The following is a 20643-nucleotide window of genomic DNA, read 5'->3' as shown; positions in this document are numbered from 1 at the left end:
AAGTGTGCGTGCATGTCTGTGCAGTGCTCTGCCACCAGGAACACAGGCAAATATATAGTACTGCCTTAAAATGCTAAGCCTCCTTTTTACTATAGCACAGACATGGTTGCTGAATTAGTTATTAAAATATTATATGTTCACCTGACACAGTCAATGTGAAACACCTCAAAATTCGAGTTTAAGTTGGTTTCATGGAACCATTGATTTTATAGTCAAACTAAAATGTCTATTGTTGTGATTGTATTCTTTTTGTATGCCAGCATTTAGTATGAACATACTTATTAAAAGTTGCCTTGAAACACACTCTGACTAATCTGGCCTCTGCGTGTACCTCAAAGTAAAATCTAAATGCCTCTACAAGGCGTATTCTCCCTAGAGAAGATGATGGATATTCTACTATGCCGGAACACTCACACCTTCATAAATGCCTCCACAGCTGACAAAAAGCAGAACCAAAGTCAAGGAAACATTTGCAGTGTAACGATTTTCTGAGGTGATGGCTTTAGCCTTCCTTATTGTCAGTGAAATCTGTCCTCTGTTGATATGAAAGGATGTCTATCTTTGTAACTCAGCTTGCATTTAAATAAGAATATAAAAACAATTAAGCTCTGGGCTCTATCATTCCGTCCCCGGCTCTCCTGCTTGGCTAAACTACAGAACATCTTGAATTGTGCTGTATGTGGACAGGTGCCACAAGGCTTGCGTGCAGCCAGCAAATCTGGGACCTGCCAATTACCATGTCCTCTGCACTTGGTCCCAATAATTCTGATTTCTCCTAGGGAAGGTTATTCATCTTTAGGACACAATAATCCATAAAACTATAACTTTGAGAATGGAGTTTAGCTCAAACTCACAATAAGCAATACACTCGGGAAGGACACATAGCTCCTGCCCTCAAAGGGCAGAACACAAATGGGAAAGAGATGTGTAACTAACAAAAAGTCAAATAATGTGCTAAGAGCAAGAGCAGCAGGAAAACAGCAGCAGTAGCAGCAACGGGCTCTTGCTAAGTGCTTGCTCTGTGCCAAGCCCAGGGAGAAGAACTTTGCCCCCCACCCCTATTTAATCATCGCAGCGAGGAGCCCTGGTGGAGCAACCCTTAAGTCCTTGGCTGCTAACTGAAAGGCCAGCGGTTCCGACTTATCCAGCCCAGCCTCTCCATAGGAGAAAAGACCTGGTGATCTACTTCCATAAAGATTACAACCTAGAAAGCTCTGTGGGGCAGCTCTACTCTGTCCTGTAGGGACCCTGTGAATTAGAATCAACTCAATGGCACACAACAACAACGATCATCACAGCAATCCCGTGCAATACACAACATTATTATCCCCATTTTTATCATGAAACAAATGTAACGATAGATGCATAAATAAAGAACAGTGAGAACAATAGGTACAGAATAAAAAGTTACTAACAAGAAGAGAAATTTAACACCCAAGGACATGCTTGTAAAATTTTTCATTTATCAGAAGCTTCACCATAGATGCAGTACTTCTACATCTATTATCCTAAATTGTTTCTCATGTAGTAGTTTATTACTCCCATTTCACAGATTTTAAAAACTGAGTCATGTAGCAGCCAGTGATTGCCCATGATCCCACAGAACCGCACAGTGTGGTGTTTGGAAGCCTAATCCTTTCTCTAATCTACACTCTGTCTCAAGTGATCTCTGTATAAATTCTGAGCCTGTAAGTTTAATAAAAGTTTTAGTTTTTCAAAATGAGACGCTATTATTGACTCCGAGAAAAGTTTGCTTGCGTGGTCAAAGCTTACCCAAAGCGTTACCTTGGAGACAAAAGGAAGGCCACTTCTCTTGCCTTTATCTTTGAAAATCCCTGGCTGTTTCAAACATTACCCTCAAAGATTATACACTCTCAAACTTTCCTTTTCTCCACCTGCGCTGAAATGTAGTTTCCATCATTAGAAAGAAAAGGTTTAATCTTGACTATTGCATCTAATTGTAACAATAAATCAAGTAGTGAAGAAGGCTATAATGAATAGGCTTGAAGCATAGTAAAAGAAGAAAGAAAGAGAAGTACTGGCCTGAAATGATTTACTTCAAAATAGAAAACTACCCCAAGCATTTCTCAGAAGGGAAAGAATTAGAAGTCCTAAGAAATAATTTTCTATAAGGAGGAAAATACTTAAAAATATTTAGAATTTTCCTAGACTAATGTTGCTTGTCAAAATCTAAATGAGCCCGCAAAATGTATGCTTCAAGAAAACAGGCTATCTCTTTACTTAGCTTTCTGTGTTATTCACATCCCAGAGGTGTGTTTGCACCTACTGTTATTACAAGCAACAATTTCCCAATAAGGTACTTGGTACCAGTAGCCTTCTATTTATGCCTTCTCTATTCATTAGCTCCTTGCTTTCTGTAATTGAAAATGTTTCTCCCTACCATCTGTCAACATGAGTCACACCTAACCTCCGTGGCAGGCCCTTACCTCCATTTCTGCAGAGGACTTGTACAGAAGCCAGATGCTATCAAAGTTTCCAATGAAAACCAGCATCTGAAAAGTTATAGCAGAATAATTAGCAGTGGGCGTTATTTAAATATAAAATGTGTTGAGAGTATATTTACAAACAGTTCTTTCTCATGCAAAATAGTCCCTCAGAGTAGATTCTGAACTGAGGTTGAGGACAGAGAAGTAAGAGATTGTTAGTGACCTGGGTGAATAAAAAAATCTTAGAGTTATCAAAACTTTGTTCAAAGAAAATACTGTAAAGCACGGCTTTTAACAGCTTTCTGGGATGAGCAGATATTATGTACATATTTATATATAAAATGCTACATATAATATGTTACACATGTTACATATCATAGAATGTGTTTTAAAAGATTCGTCGTATCATTGTACCCTGAGTGTTTGATATATATATGGTTCACATGCATGATGTATTAAGTCGAATGAGGTCAGAATCATCTCCTTCTTCACCAGCAATGTTCTGATATTAAACTCTCCATTTCTGACACCACTACCTGCTTGTGTTGAGCTCAAAGGTGGAGCCTAAAGTTCAGGGTCTTCCTGGACATCTGTGAGCGAGCCTCCTGCCCTGGCCAAGCTGTGGCTTTCTACATTCTCTGTTTTATGCAAGAGTTTTCAAAGCTCTTACTCCCCAAAGTCACTCCCTACTTTTTACTCCCAGGCTTTCCATGCATTTATTATTTGTCCAAAGCCCTGGTGGCATACTGGTTAACAGCTCAGCTGATAACAAAAAGGTCAGCAGTTCAAATCCACCTGCTGCTCCTTGCAAACCCTATGGGGCAGTTCTGCTCTGCCCTGTAGGGACGCTATGAGTTAGAACTGCCTTGATGGCAATGTGTATTATTTGTCCAGACCTTACAAGTTTTGCCCCAGGTCACAGTGGCTCATACTCCTGCTTTTCAGTGTTTTGAAATAGTCTCTGCACAGCTTCCTTCTGCCCCAGGAGAGTTCTAAGCTGGAGAATTAAAGACAAACATATTACAATAGCTCTTCAGAGAGACCCCAGAGAGATCAAAATAGACAAATGCAATTCCTTGGTAAAAAAAAAAGTTCCATTCTGATCCATCCAGAACCAGGAATGATTGATGAACAAGAACATAGCTACCATCTTCTAGATTTCCACTGCACCAGGGAGGTGAGTGGGCTAAGATTAAGTGAAAACACCACCAAGCTCTCCTGCCAGATTTGTCAACTTTTTCTTGCTTCATTGGTCATTTGGTTGTGTAAATCCTCGATTATTTTCCAGAGTTCTGACAAAGTTGATTCTGACAGTTTTTGCTCTTTTTTTTTTTTTTTTCTTTTCAGTGTATCTATGGAGAGATAGGCCCTTGAGGTTTCCTAGTACACCATTTTTGCTTGGATCCTCAATGTTTATTTTTGAATATACAGTAACTATCTGCTGTTGGGTTAAGTGTCAGAAGATATGCATTTTTAAATTATAACCTCAATGAAGGGACATTTTAACTTAATACCTAAATACAGGTTATAACGCATGTTTCAGACTCTTGTACTGTAGGAGGTTAAGACATTAGCATAAACAATAAGGTCTGGAACCAGCAGTGAAGGCTTATGGAAAAGACTGGACTTTAGTGAGCATTAAAGGATAACCAAAAGAAAGCACAATGAATAATAAAAAACAAAAGCATAAATGAATGAGATAGAGGCTCTCCTCTATCTGATATGTAGCACAGATTAATAAATCAAAATTCTGGTTCTTTGAGAAAAAGAAAGAAAATAGGCAAATAGCTAATTTAATCTATAAAAAGGGAGAGAAAGCATGACTATACAAAATAAGAAATGACAAGGGGGAAATAATTATTGATACAGAGAAAATTAAAATGAAACAGAAGAAATTACTGTGTGTCTATTTATGCAAATAAACATGTAAGGCTACAGGAAATTAATTTAGGCAAATACAATTTACCAAAACTGACCCAAGTAGATGTAGAAAGGTTAAACCAGCAAATTGCCATAGAAAAAAAGTTATAAAAGCACTACCATTACTACCCCTGCAGTGCACACATACATGCATGCACACACACACGCAATTACCAGGTCTAGATGGTCTCAACCTTTAAAGACCAGATAGTACCAATCCTGCACAAACTTTAGAAAATGAAGGAAACCTCCAATTACGTTTATGAAATAAATGTAATGTTGATACCTAAACATGATAGAGATAGCACACACAAGAAATGGAAAATTACAGATCAATATTGTTTATGACAACTGATGCAGAAATATTGAATAAAATAAAAACAAATGACTCCAACACTACATTTAGAAAATAATACTACCAAACAGCTTTCAAACCAGGAATGCAAGGATGGTTCAATATAGGAAAATCTACTAAAATAATTCACTGTATTAATAAGTCTAAGAAGAAAACCCATATTATTACCTCCGTAGATTTTGAAAATCATTTGACAAAATTGAACATTCATTTGAATTAGAAAATCATAACATAAATGTGTCTAGAAAATCTCTATTTGTATTAAACAACACATGTCTAAATAACCCAAAAGTCGAAGAGGAAATCACAAAGGAAACTTAAAAATCTGTTGAATTGGATGAAAATAAAACAAAATATCAAAATATGTGGACTGTGGGAGGGGGAGATTATATGACTAATGGTTATATGAAACAAGAATAATGGCATAAAATCAGTGCTTTAAGCTGCCACCTTAAAAGCATAGAGAATAGATGAACAAATTAAACTCAAAGGAAGAAAACAGTAAGGATAAAAGTGGAAATCAATGAAACAGAATTCAGGTAAACAATAGAGAATATAAATACAGGAAAAAAAAATTCTTCAAAAAATCAATAAAGCTGATAAGCTAGCTAATGTGATCAAGGGAAAAAACAAACTATCTGTATCAGTAAATCAAAAACTTCTCTTTGAATAACATAATTATGAGATTAAAAAAGGTGAGCACAGACTGGTAGAAAAAAATTGCAAAACATACCTGAAAAGAGTATTCAGAATAAATAAATAACTATTAAGCAGACATAATTTACTCTTTACATATCACTATTAAGAGTGTGGGCAAAAGAATACTATCAGAGCGGTTTACTTAAAGTGTAGCCAAAGGTAAATTTCTATAGTTAGACCTTGACTTTATGGCCTAGTAACTTCTTTAATACATTGCTAGCGAGTTCTTTTTTATCTCAACTCAAATCCTTTCCCAACAGGTATATAAAATCCTTGCCCTGTATATTTGTGTTTTTATAAAGTCCCTAATAGGCATTGATGGACATTATTGGAATTAAAGTCAAAGAAAGTTTTATTTCTACACGTGACGCGTGTGAGAGCCAAAACTCAAAGGGACAGCTTTGTTTTTCCGGGTCACACAAGTTTTCAGCCTTTGACAGCATGCACTCTTACCACTTTTCTATCACTTGTTTTAGTGGAAAATATTTGAGTTTTCATTCTCTGATAGGTTCCCACCTTATACAGTTTCCAGCTTTCACAAGTTTTGCTCTATTGCCACTACTGGTTACCTATTTCTGATTTCCTTCCGTGCTAGACACACTTAACACTTGTTTTACAAACTTGCACATCTGATTTCATTTCCACAATGCAGTTATTCATGTGGCTTGCTGTTCTTGTTAAGTGCCGTGCAATCAGTTTCAAATCATAGCTACCCTATGTACAACTGAACAAAATGTTGCCAGGTCTTGCACCATCCTCACAATCTTTACTATGTTTGAGTCCATTGTTGCAGCCACTACGTCAATCCATCTCATTGAGGGTCTTCCTCTATTTCATTGACTCTCTAATTACCAGGCCTGACATTCTCCTCCAGGGACTGGTCCCTCTAATAAAATATCCAAAGTATGTAAGATGAAGTCTTGCCGCACCCCCTTCTAAGGCTCATTCTGGCTATACTTCTTCTAAAACAGATTGTTCATTCTTCTGGCAGTCCATGATTTATTCAATATTTTTGCCAACACCATGATTCTAATACATCAATTCTTCTCTGGTCCTCCTTACTCATTATACAGCTTTCACATGCATACAAGGCAATAGAAAATACCATGGCTTAGGTTAGGCACAGCTTAGTCCTCAAAGTGACATCTTTGCTTTTTAATACTTTAAAGAGATCTTTTGCAGATTTGCCCAGTGCAGTACTTGCTGGATTTCTTGACTGGTGCTTCCATGGGCATTGAAAATGGATTCAAGTAAAATGAAATCCTTGATAACTTCCTTCAGTATTTCTCCGTTTATCATGATGTTGCTTCTTGGTCCAGTTCTGAGAATTTTTTTTTCTTTATGTTGAGGTGTAATCCGTACTGAAGGCTTTGATCTTCATCAGTAAGTGCTCCAAGTGCTTCTCACTTTCAGCAAGCAAGGTTCTGTCATCTGCATATCAGAGGTTCCTCATTAGTCTTCGTCTAATCCTGGTGACTCATTCTTCTTTATATAGTTCAAATTTTCCAATTATTTGCTCAGCATACAGATTGAATAAGTATGGTGGAAGGATACAACCCTGACATACACCTTTCCTGATTTTAAATCATGCAGTAGGCCCTTGTTCTGTTTGAACAACTACTTCTTAGTCCAGTACAGGTTCTGCATGAGCACAATTAAGTGTTCTGGAATTCCCATTCTTCACAATGTTATCCATAATTTGTTATGATCCACACAGTCGAATGCCTTTATACAGCCAACAAAACAATAAGTAAATAACTTTCTGGTATTCACTGCATTCAGACAAGATCCATCTGACATCAACAATGTCATCCCCCTTTCTATGGCTTCTTCTGAATCTGACTTGAATTTCTGGTAGTTCCTTTTTGATATACTGCTACAACTGTTTTTGAATTATCTTCAGCAAAATTTACACACATGTGATATTAATGACTTCTGCATTCAGCTGGATCATCTTTCTTTGGAAGGGGCACAAATATGGATCTCTTACAGTTGGTTGGCCAGGTAACTGCCTTCCAAATTTCTTAGCATAGACAAGTGAGTGCTTCCAGCATTGCATTGCATCCACTTGTTAAAACATCTCAGTTGGTATATTGTCAGTTCCTTGAGGCTTGTTTTTCGCCAATGCCTTCAGTGCAGCTTGGACTTCTTCCTTTAGTACCATCAGCTCTTGATTATATGCTACCTCCTGACATGACTGAATATGACCAGTTCTTTTTGGTATAGTGACTCTGTGTATTCTTTCTATATTCTTTTGAAGCATCCTGCATTGTTCAATATTTTCCCCATAGAATTCTTCAATATTGCAACTTGAGGATTGAGTTTTTTCTTCAGTTCTTTTGGCTTGAAAAATGTCAAGTGTGTTCTTCCCTTTTAGTTAGATTCTAACTCCAGGTTTTTGTATATTTCATTATAATACTTTGCCTTCTTGTGTTGCCCTTTGAAATATTCTGTTCAGTTCTTTTACTTCATCATTCCTTCTGTTCTCTTTATCTACTCTAAGTTCAAGGGCAAGTTTCAGAGTCTCTTCTGACATCCTTTTTTTTCTTTTTCTTTTTTCCTGTCTTTTTAATAGCCTTTTGCTTTCTTTGTATATGATGTCCTCGATGTCATCCCACAACTCGTCTGATCTTCGGTCATTAGTGTTCAATCCATCAAATCTATTCTTGAGATGGTCTCTAAATTCAGGTGGAATTTACTCAAGGTCTCCTTTGACTTATTACATTTTAACAAGATCTTACATAAGAATTACCTGGGGATCTTGTTAAAATGTGGATTCTGATTCAGTATATGTGCAGCGGAAATCCAAAATCTCAACAGGGGCTCGAACCACAAGGAACTGGTTGGAAACTCTGCTTCCAACCTGAGGGGCTTATCTTCCAACACTATATCAGACAATATCTCACTGTTATTCATGACCAGTTCTTTCAGAAGTAGATCACTAGGTCCTTCTCCCTAGTCTGTCTTAGTCTGGAAGCTTCACTGAAACCTGTCCACCATGGGTGACCATACTGGTATTTGAAATACCAGTGGCATAGCTTCCTGCATCGCAGCAACATGCAAGCCTCTACAGCATGACAAACTGACAGATTTATGTGGCTAAGATAGAACAATTAAGATACTCAATCTAAGCAGTTGTAACAATATCATAACCCACATCCAATTCCAATTCCCATGGGTTTAACCACAATATTAAATTACTTGCAATATAATTTATTACTATAATAGCTCCCTAATTTCTAAATGTAACATTTCAGATGTTGGTCTTCTCAGAGTTTCCAGAGGTTTCTCCGAGCTTAAACATACATGCTTAGGCCTTCCTTACTTGATCCCAAATATCTATAATGCCAGCCTATTTGGACTTCTACCAATTACATATTCATAAATACTTTGCATTTCTATGAATACGCAATGCTGGAAAAGTGACACTTCGCTGTACTTCTCAGTCACTTAGAGCTAGAACATCTACTTGTACTCTCTGCCGACTACAGTGTGGTTGTGGGGACAGATGTCCTTCCTCATCTCTGTAAGATACTCCTCCAGGAACCCACCCAACCCACGATAATCAGCCCCTGATAAGAAAGTGTATTTTAAGTAGTACTTGAGGACCATTGACACACCGTAGATTTGTGACACACTGTCTCTCACTAGTGTAATAACAGGGAAAATTATCTTAGTTACTGTTATGGATTGATTGTGACCCCCAAAAATGTGTGTCAATCTGGCTAGGCCATGATTCCCAGTATTGTGTGATTTTCCACCATTATGTGACCCATGTGATTCTCCTATGTGTTGTAAATCCTACTTCTGTGTTAATGAGGCGGGATTAGAGGCAGTTATGTTGAGGCAGGACTCAATCTATAAAATAGGTTGTATCTTAAGTCATTTTTTTGGCTATATAAAAGACAGAAACAGGCAGAGACAGAGGAGGCGTCATACCAAGTAAGCAGTTCTGGGAGCAGAGCGTGCCCTTTGGACCTGGGGTTCCTGTGCTGAGAAGCTCCCAGTCCAGGGGAAGATTGATGACAAGGACCTTCCCCAGAACCGACAGAGAGAGAAATCCTTCCCCTGGAACTGGTACCTTGAATTTGGACTTCTAGCCTCCTAAGCTGTGAGAGAATAAATTTGTCTTTGTTAAAGCCATCCACTTGTGGTATTTGTTATAGCATTACTAGATAACTAAGACAGTTACCTTGTTTGAAAATATAATTTGACTCTGATTCATATATTTATAACTCCATTTATTCATTCAATATTATTCAGCCTGTATTTTTTTTTTTTTTTATTGTCAGGAACTCTGACAGCTGTATTAGTAAAAATTGTGTTTGGACCAGCCATGAAGAGGTGATATACCCCTTCTTGGAAAGATGGCATGCTATGTCTTTGTACCACACTTCAAAATAAGTACCAATACGCTCAGTGAAATATCCTTTTGAAAAAAATATATAATCTGCTATAAAACACAAAACACAGTAGGTATAAGGGGTAACAGATTAGCTTTACTATCGCATTTCTGTAAACATTTGCTGGGTTTCTCCACATAATCTGGGGAAGTAAAACAATCATATATCACAGCTTGCTAATCAGTGGCATCAGACTGTCTTAATTTTCATTTCGTAAAACTCTATTCTTTACCTGAACTAAGAAGTACTTGCTTTCTGGCCCTACTCTTTCTCACCTTTTCATACCTCTGTATAATTAAAAAAAAAAAAAAAATCCATTGCCATGGAGTCAATTCCAACTCATGGTGACTCCAAGTGTTTCAGAGTAGGACAGTACTCCATAGGGTTTTCAGTGGCTGTGACCTCAGGGAAGTAGCTGGCCTGTATAATGACCTCTTGGTTGAGTTAACCTTACTATCCCTCTTCTTCTTTACTCATTTTATCAGTTATTCCTGTCCATTCTCTCTTCACATACCATATATTTCTGAATTTTAAAACCTTAAATTCAAGAATTGAAGAAGGGCCATTAAATTCATCTAATACAAATTTCCTCTAATTACTAATGGCAATTCTAGGCTTGAAACACAGGATGCTTTGAAACTTCTCAGGGCAGGAGAGTCACTGTAGTAAGATTTAATTTAATCATTGATTAGGTCTTCTGTTTCTTTGAAAGTCCTTTCTTATGTTAAAGTGCCTCCCACTGTAATTTTTCCATCTTTTTCCCAGGCATGACCTTTTGAAGCCACACAAGGGAAACTGAATCCTTTATCTTAGGCTATTTCAATAATTTGGATAAAGAAATTATGTTTCTCCCATGCCTGCTTCTCTTGAAATAAAGCATTGCCAGTTCTTTTCATGATCTTTCAAACAGCATTATTCTCAGACATTCTATGCACTGCTATTACTAAACTTCTCCACTGAGTTATGCTCCTGTGATAGCAAGACCCCCTTTGGTATGAGGAAGAGGCTCACTCTTATTACCTTAAATAACGGGAATTTATTATAAAGATAAAGCCCAGGTGGTACGGTGGTTAAGCGCCTGGCTGCAAAGTAAAAATTGGTGGTTGGAACCCACTGAATGCTCTGCAGGAGAAAGGTGTGGCAGTCTGCTCTATAAAAAATTACAGTCTTGGTAACCTTATGGGCAAGTTCTACTCTGTCCTACAGGGTCACTATGAGTCAGAACTCGAATCAATGTCAATAGGTTTTGTATTATAAAGATCGATCCAGAGGTAAAGATGGCAGACATCTCTAACCAACCATTAGGAAAACATGGAAACCAGTGGCAGGCAAGCAACAGAGAATGATACAGTAAAACCTGTGAAACCCAAAACCTTTGTAAGGCAGAAACCTGTCAGAAAAGGAAAACTCAAATATTTTTCACTAAAAGGAGCAGTAGAAATGTGGCAAGCGTGCATCCTGTCAAAGGTGGAAAGCTTGCAAGACCTGGAAAAACAAGGCAGTCCCATCGAGTTCCAGCTCTCACAGGTTTCACTGTAATAACTCAAGAAGTAGAATAGCATACAGAGTACAGAGGACTCTAACAACTGAGCTTCTTGCCACCCAATCTCACTTTAAAAGCAGGAATCCATTGATCTCTTATTTAATGCTCCAACATGGTGTTGATACAAGTACTCTTCATCTCTACTTATACTTTTTACTTTCACTTGTTCTTTTCTCTCTACCGTTGGCTTCCACCCCCACAAGGCTTGTATTACTACTGATTCTAACTCGCAGATTCTTCTCTTCCAATAAATTATTCAACTCAAGTTCAAACTTCCTCAGAGATTTTCAGTTAGTAATCTGTGCCACTTCGGACAAGTGATAATAAGTAATGTTTATTAAATTATCCCTATGTGTCTATTTTATGATGAGGGAATTGAGACATTGAGAAGTTAAATATCTTGCCCATGGTCAGACTGCTGGTATATGTTAGGCAGGATTTGAACTCAGGGAGTCAGCCCCAGAGTTGACACACCTAACCTTTTCCCCATATGCCTGAAGTTTTCATCCCAGACTTTCCAGTGACGATTGGCCAGTCTTTGACTGTAGTTGAGTCTAGTCCTCCCCTCTGGAAAATCAGCTAGAGTCAGGATTCAAGACACCCAGCCCTCTATGCATATGTCGTTGCTGTTATGTTATTAGGTCGTATCTAGCCAGTTCCAACTCATAGCGACCCTATGTACAACAAAACGAAACACTGCCTGGTCCTGTGCCATCCTCACAATTGTTGTTATCCTTGAGCCCATTGTTGCAGGCACTGTGTCAATCCAACTCGTTGAGAGTCTTCCTCTTTTTCCCTGACTCTCTACTTTACCAAGCATGATATCCTTCTCCTGGAACTATTTCCTGCGAATAATACATCCAAAATACCTAAGACAAAGTCTTAGCATCCTTGCTTCTAAGGAACGTTCTGGCTGTACTTCTTCCAAGACAGATTTGTTTGTTCTTCTGGCAGTCCATGGTATACTCAATATTCTTCACCAACACCATTATTCAAAGGCATCAATTCTTCTTTGATCTTCTTTATTCATTGCCCAGCTTTCATATGCATATCAGGTGGCTGAAAACACCATGGCTTGGGTTCTATGCATATGGAACTGCTTAAAGAAGTTTCTTGAACACTTGTGTAAGCACAAAAAGGACAGTGCCTTTGAAATTCAAATAAACTGTAGCATCTAAAAGCCAGTGATGATATTTCAAATAAGTAGAAATAAAAATGTAAGTAGAATTAAATATAAACAGATTCACTAATTAGCTAATTTTCCTTTCTGTATTCTCTTCCATTAATAAATATCCTAGATTTAAAGGCTAACTCCTCCACTTAGGGTTTGTCTGATTTTACTGCTCTTGCCTTCTTTTCTTCATTTAAAAATGTACGAATGACAATATTTGGAAACTCTGATAGCATAGTGGTTAAGTGCTACAGCTGCTAACCAAAAGGTTGGCAGTTAGAATCCACCAGTCACTCCTTGGAAACCCTATGGGGCAGTTGTACTCTGTCCTATAGGGTTGCTATGAGTCGGAATTGACTCGACGGCACTGGGTTTTTGTAATTCAGAATCCAAGTTTTCGCAAAGCCCTCAATGTGTTTCCCATCTAACACACTTGATAGAGCAATCACATCCCATCTGTAGCAGTGGCTCACAGCTCAAGGACTTTTTCACAGGTTATAGGGTCTTAGGAGAGTGAGTATTCATAGCCTGAAAACTCCCCAGGGAGACTTATGATGTCCTCCCCAATCCACCTTGCTTTGAATCAGGGCTTCAAACTGGTTCATTCCAGTTCGAGCCTCTGCTGAGAATTTCCATTTCTAGCAAGTTCCCAGGTGATGTTAATGCTGCTGATTACGGACCAGTTCTGAGAACCAACAGTAGAACAATGTCTGCCTTCCTCCCTTAGGATGCATTGAATGTCATGTTTATAGTTCCTTTCATTTAGAATGGTGCTGCATGCACAGGAAAGACAGAAAAGAGCTTTAAAAAAGCTCTTGTTTTCCCACATCCTATCTGCCATCTCACTTGAAAACAATGGCACAAAATAAAGGGAAGAAATGTAGGTAGCATCTATTATTTTCTCCTCTAGCATCTTATGACCTTGAAGGGAGGTGACATGCACTCTTATCAGTGAGTTAACTGACTATCCAATATCACAACTAAGGACAGAAGAAATATTTATAACAGATCTACTGCCATCTGCCAATACAGCAAAGTCAAGAGACAATGGAAGAAAATGATCTCTAGAACACTGTTTCTTGCACTTTTTGCCATTCTTACAAACACTTTAAGAAGGGAGTGAGGTCTAACTTGTCTGGGTGGGCCTTGCCCTGAAGAGCCCTCGCCTAGTTCATGCCAACTCTGATTTAGGAAAGCGTGAGTAAACTATTCAAACAGAAACCAGAGAGACAATGGTTGTATCCCAAAGAAGTATCAGATAAAATGATGAGTTGATAATTACATTTTCATTCTCTCCTAATACTTCTCATCACCTCATATCGTACTCATATCATCTTTGACAAAGTGTCCCTGCTCTGAGGGAAGATTTCACAAATAGTCTTTTTGGCAATCAACACCTAAAAAAAATGTGACATTGATTTGGATGCAGGATGACACCTCGACAGTCATCATTTTCACCCATTTTGTTAAGAACAATATATTACTTTTGATAAAATATTGATTCCAAATACCTCACTTTTTAGACAGGTAGTGAGACTACAGGTTCTGTACCATTTTCTTTTCAAGAAGTTGTTGATGTAATAAGATGTACTTATGTGACATAAGTCTCAAAGTTTTAAAATGTACTCTTTCAACATAATGAGGTAATCTTTAAGAATAACATCTGCAGATACAACTTAAAAAGTTTATGTATACCTGATACAAGAAAAGCCAGCTCTACCCAAAGAAATTTAACAGAAGATTAGAGAAACCTTACAGAAAAATCACTATAGAACTTAATGGAAAGTTCTCTTAGTGTAAACACCATTTGATTAACTGGCAAACTTTTCAGGACAATTCCCTTATGCTTAGTGAAGTATATCTAAGCAACACTTTAACACCTTGAAGTTTTTAAGAAACATTATTATGTATAACACATATGTGTTAAAGAGTGTTAAAAAAAGCCCTGGTCTCTGTGCAGAATCTTATATGTTCTAACTGGAAACATGGTAGTTTGAGTCACTGGCTCAGAAACACAAGAATTCAGTCAAGATCTAGACTGAAGGTCAGTCATATCCTGTGTGTCTGCAGGTCAGTCATATCCATCAAAAGACTGTCTGCATGTCAGCATTTCCAAGTTCTGCTTCTAGTTCAGTGAGGGCTGTGATATCCTCCAGCAACAGAGTCCCATTCCAGTAACTCATATCGGGTGGGGCAAGAGGGACACTCTTTCTTAGAATGACTTGTGTCAGGGGACAGCCCCAGCAAGGGAAGACCCTCTCTGTGTGTCCTGGCAGATAATCCGAAGAACTGACACATAGCCCTTTCCAGGTTCCTATGTTCAGAGAAATTTACTGACACAGGCAAGCAGCTGCTCTCCAGTGACAGCTGGCTAGAGTATTTTCCGCCACCACCTAGCAGGGCACCCAAGCTTATATACCATTCCAATTAGGACCAAGGCTCATTGTTTTCTCCCACTTCCTTGGGCAGTCAGTGTTCCCGGGGACTTCATATCCAGGCCCAGATGTTTTCTTTCTTGTTGCTAAGGCATTCTTCGGCCTTGACCGCTGGCCCAGTCATGCCCCTCCCAGCCTTGTACCTTAGCCCAAGCCCATCGCAAATTCATCCCCAGCATGCTTTGGGGAAGAGCAAAGCTGATTCCATTAGGAGGGGATGCATATAGCTGAATAGCATTACCCTACAACTTGACATCACAAATGTCCACATTCTTTACTGACTCACAGAAGATCTGTGTCAACAGAAGAATAGCATTATTCACTTCTCCTTTATTCACTCGTGAGAAACTAACTGAATCAAATACCCTAGCATCTAAAGTGGTAGTTTTTAGTTGGGGATTATTTTGCTCCCCAAAGGACATTTGGCAAGGTCTGGAGACAATTTTGATTGTTAGACCTACAGGGTGCTACTGGCATCTAATGTGTAGAATCCAGGGATTCTGCTAAATGTCCTACGGTTCCCAGGAAAGTTGATCCCCCCACAACAAAGAATTTGTTGTTGTTGTCGTTAGGTGCTGTTGTGTCAGTTCTGACTCATAGAAACCCTACGTACAACAGAACAAAACAATGCCTGGTCTTGCACCACCCTCACAATCATTGCTATACATGAGCCCACCATTGCAGCCACTGTATCAATCCATGGTGCTGAGAATCTCCCTCTTTTGCACTGACTCTCTACTTTACCAAGCACAATGTCCTTCACCAGGGACTAGTTCCTCCTGATAATAAGTCCAAAGTAGGTAAAATAAAGTCTCACCATCCTCACTTCTTTTTTTTTTTTTTTAATATGTATAAGTTCAAGGCATATAATTTATTCTTTTTTTTTTATAGGCAGTGCTTGCTGGGCATGTTAACTCACTAAATTCCTGTAGTAACTCCAAGCCCTCCTCCAACGAGAACCCAGTGGGTTACTGGCTAGAAGCATTATTGCTGTTGTTAGGTGCTGCCTAGTCAATTCCGACTCATAGTGACTCTGTGTGCAACAGAACGAAACACTGTCCGGTCCTGCACCATACTCACAATCGTTCCTTTAACTTCTTGACTACTACTTCTATGGGCACTGATTGTGGATCCAAGTAAAATGAAATCCTTGAAATGTCAATATTTTCTGTTTATCTGATGTTGTTTATTGGCCTAGTTGTGAGAATTTTTGTTATTTTTACGTTGAGGTGTAATCCATACTGAAGGCTGAAGTCTTTGATCTTCTTCAGTAAGTCCTCTTTGCTTTCAGCAGACAAGGTTGTGTCATCAATACAGCACAGGTTATTCATGAGTTTTCCTCCAATCCTGATGTTCTGTTCCTCTTCATACAGTTCAGCTTCTTGGATTATTTGCTTATCATACAGATCAACTAAGTATGGCGAAAGACACCAACTCTTCCCAAAATGTCAATAGTTCTAAAACTGATAAACTGAAATACTGACCCAGGGTGATCAATTTATCCCAGTTCACCTGTGATTTTCTTGGTTTTAGCACTGAAAGTCTCCTGAGAACCACCTATGTCCCTAGCACCTCACAGAAAATTATACATCTGAAATCATTCCGGCCAGAACCCTAATAGCCCAAGGATACCACTCTTTAAAAAATATTTCCATCCATCAAAGGCTTCTATAGCTAACAAACCAGTTGTCAACTTATCAAAATTTATATCTTCAGAGTTAGAAGGAAAGCAAAGGAACGTAAAACAGGAAAAGGAAAGGCCACAGAATAGAAGTCCAGAGCTGTGCCTCCTAATTAAGAAATGTAGAAGCTAATTAACCAACTGTCTCTATCCTTGTCTGTGTCTGAAACCTACTGGCCTTTCATTGTTGAAAATTCCCATTTCTGATTTATAGTCTTCACCCCCTTCCCACAAATTCTGCTATTATACTTCATCATTTCAATGGAGCTAACATCTGGCCTCTCATCTTCAAACATTGTTTTCTTATAATCTACTCCAGTCTAGAATTTGTCAACAAATAGACATTCTGAAACACTGCTTTAGATATCCCTGTCTTGACCACAATTACCCTATCTTTTCTGATTATTTAGTTAACTAATGTTTTCCAAATATCCTCAAGGATAATATTTACCTCAGGTATTTGTTAACAATAGAAATACCCCATTCTAGTCCCAGACCTACTCAATCAGTTTCCAGAGAAGAAGCTTGAGAAGCACAACACTAAACAATCACCCAGGTGACCCCCATCATCAGGCAAATCTGGAGGAAATTACCCTTTCTACATCTGTTTTGTTTCCCTTATCTTGACCTCTTCCTATTCCAGCAGTTCTCAGCTGACTACACATTATAATCACTTGGGGAATCTTTTTAAAACTATTAATACCCAGACTCTACCCCTGACAAATTGAATTAAAATTCCGTCCGGTGGCAGGATTCAAGCATCTGTGAGTTTTAAGACCCCCCAGATGGTTCTAATATGCAGTGAGGGTTAAGAAACAAGATTCTGGTGCATTGAACTCTTTTCTTTCACCCCACCCATCAGCAACTCTCATTCTGTCTTCCCTTAACTATATCTACCCTAGAGTCCATGGTCCATCATTTCATTAAGTCTCTTGACAATATTCTAAAACTATCATCCCTTTGCATTTTTATCTAACACACCTCCAAAACTAAAGCACTGCTTGAATCTGGACCATTGAGCAGTGAGGTAAAAAAAAAAAAAAAAAAATTGCTGGACAAGTAAATACCATCATAAGTTTTAGAAAATAAACTCACCACCCATCTTATTGGGTTTCCTGAAGCCAATGATTCTGGAAATGTGGTCTTCAGACCAGAAGTATCAGCATTATAAGAGAATGTGTTAGAAATGCAAATTCTTTAGATTCTCTCTTGACCTACTAAATCAGAAACTCTGGGATTGGGCCAGGTGATTCTGATATAAGGACATAATATTTCCAAACTGAGGAAAAACAGCTTTCAACTTCATGGAATTTTATATCCAGTTGTATTATCATATATGCTTAAATAAACACTGAGGTTTTAATTTCATTAAACAACTGCTATAAATGATTCCCTACTCATTTAATTTTCTTAAGGCTTATTTTAAAGTATTTTAATTAAAACCTTTTAAAGGATTTACCTCATTGAGAAGAAAAATTAACCTAGAGAGATTTATAAAAGAAACAATACAGAACACAGAGATCTTTAAATTATGTCAATGCTGTAATTACAATTGATTGAACAGAATTTTGTTTAAAAAAATATAAAAGTAAAGTTTTAACATGAGAAAAGAGAGTTGGAGAGTAATGTTCTATCATAATTATATTAAAGTCTTATATAGGATAAAAGAAATATGAGTACCTTTAGACTTTGTTAAAAAAATGTTATAACAAAGCATATATTGTACAAAAATTTAAAGATAACCACTAAAAGACTAGACATGCTACTTGAAAAAAATGAGAGATATTGAGCTTTAGCAATCTTACAGAATAAAAAGAAAAAAACAAGATAAACAGAGAAAAAGATTTTCAATTAAGCAAACAAGAAAATATTTTAGAATTAAATCACAATATATTTTGACCACAATAAATAAAAGTGTCTTGAATTCACTTATAAAAATACTGAGATGGTCTTCTGCTCTCAGCTCTGCCACACAAACAGCTTGAAAGTCCTCATTCCCATCCTTATAATAAGTAAAATGCTGAACACACTTAAAATCAATGACTTTTTTTAGACCCATCATAGAATTGAGGTCACAGGACAAACTGCCCCCACCCCCCCAAATCTGGAGAGACAGGCAAATCCAAAGAGATACACAGAGATCTGTTTACCTGGAGCAGAAGCCACTAGAGCCATAAAATGTTATGAAGACTTAAGCGGTAATTTTGAGGAATTATTGTGTGTACATTAGTGTGAGAGTGAAAACATCTTGGGGCCACAGTCTTTGGGGAAATCCCCACCACCACTTTCAGGGATAAGCCTGAGCAACGCCACTCCATAGATTGCAGTTCTACTCAGACACGCATGGGGTCACTATGAGTCGGAGTCAGCTTAACAGTACCTGGTTGGCTACTTAATAATGAACCAATATTGGTTTAATATTAACAAATGCACCAACATGATGTAAGATGTTAGTTATAGGGAATGTTGTTGGGGTGTGAGGTACATGGGAACTCTGCTATCTTTGTAACTTTTCTGTAAATCCAAAATTGTTCTAAAATTAAAAGTTATTTTTTAAAAAAGACTGAAATGACCTCATTTTATATAAATAAATCCAGTAATGTGCTACTTAGTAGAGAATATTTGAAAATAAATGGAAGGGAATGGATAAACCACACAAATGTGTAACTATTAGCTGAAAGAAATGAGATATAGTAATATTAACAGCTGCCAAAATTAAATTTAATGTAAAAAAGGATAAGTAGTGCTGAAATTGGATAATTCCTAATGATTAAATAATCTACCAAGAAGATATTACAATTGTGAACATCTAAGCACCTAGGAATATGTCCTGGCCTTGTATTAAAGCAAAAACTAATGGACTTAAAAGGAAAAAAATGATAAATTCACAGTCATTATGCCAGAATTTTATACCTGTCTTTCGGAAACAGCTCAAGATGGTGAAATATTATTAGGAAAATAAAAGATTTGAACAGCAAAACTGACAAGTTTTACCTAACATATACAATATATAAGTAATTGCATTCTTGTCATGTAAATATGGAATACTTTCAAATTTGGTCACATAGTGCAACATGAGAGAACTACTTATAAATCTCGAACATCCAATATTATACAGACCAAACACGCACACACAGTTGCTGTGGAAACAAGCCTGACTCATGGCAACTCTGTGTGTGTCAGAGTAGAACTGCATTCCATAGGACTTTCAGTAGCTGATTTTTCAGAAGTAGATCTCTTGGTCTTTCTTCCGAGGTACCTCTGGGTAGACTCAAACGTCCAAACTTTTGGTTAGCACCTGAATGTGTTAAAACTTTGCACCATCCAGAGACCCCTATTATACAGATCCAAAACCCATAGCTGTCAAGTCGATTCCAACTCATAGGGATCATACAGGACAGAACAGAACTCTCCCGTAGGGTTTTCAAGGCTGTAAATCTATATGGAAGCCAACTGTCACATCTTTCTTCCTTGAAGGGGCTCCTGGGCTCAGACCGCCGACCTTTTGGTTAACAGTCAAACACTTAACCGCTTCCATAACCAGAAGAGTGTTTAAAAAGCCTATGTGTTTAGAATATTTTAAAATGCAATCCTTAAGTAATTCTGTCCCACTGCTATTAAACATTTTGCAAACTAATCTCACGTAACTCGACAAAAGGGAAAATACAAGACTAAGAAACGGTAGGTCATGTCCATTCCAGTGTACTAAAGAGACTAAAACATCAATATCTGCTTTACATTTCAGAGAGTAATCATGCTGACAAGTTTAACAGAACAGGATTCTTTTTTCATAAAAGATACCTCTTTATCTGCTCAGCATTTGTTACATTTTCCAGATGAATAAAGATGAATACCACCACAAAATTTGAGCAAACCGGGAAAGGCATAAACTCCTTAACTTGTTCTATAGTAAATGATTTCAGCTGTGTATGGGCTAATATTCATCTAATTCACTAGGCTATTATTATGAATTAGACAAAATAGGTGAG

The 20643-nt window shown here is 37.7% G+C and overlaps 1 long non-coding RNA gene across 1 annotated transcript in view; it reads right to left on the bottom strand.

The window, feature by feature from the left end:
* Nucleotides 1-1162: 1162 nt before the first annotated feature.
* LOC135232838 (uncharacterized) overlaps nt 1163-20643 on the bottom strand; it is a 202799-nt gene continuing 183318 nt past the window's right edge. Inside the window, exon 3 of the long non-coding RNA XR_010323433.1 lies at nt 1163-2513. This is a non-coding gene — a long non-coding RNA (uncharacterized LOC135232838). The remainder of the gene's footprint in view (nt 2514-20643) is intronic.

This window comes from Loxodonta africana, chromosome 11 (assembly GCF_030014295.1).
Source record: "Loxodonta africana isolate mLoxAfr1 chromosome 11, mLoxAfr1.hap2, whole genome shotgun sequence".
NCBI classification, from domain to species: domain Eukaryota; kingdom Metazoa; phylum Chordata; class Mammalia; order Proboscidea; family Elephantidae; genus Loxodonta; species Loxodonta africana.
The sequence above is the reverse complement of the archived record's forward strand: the minus strand, read 5'-3'. Positions and strand labels throughout refer to the sequence as shown.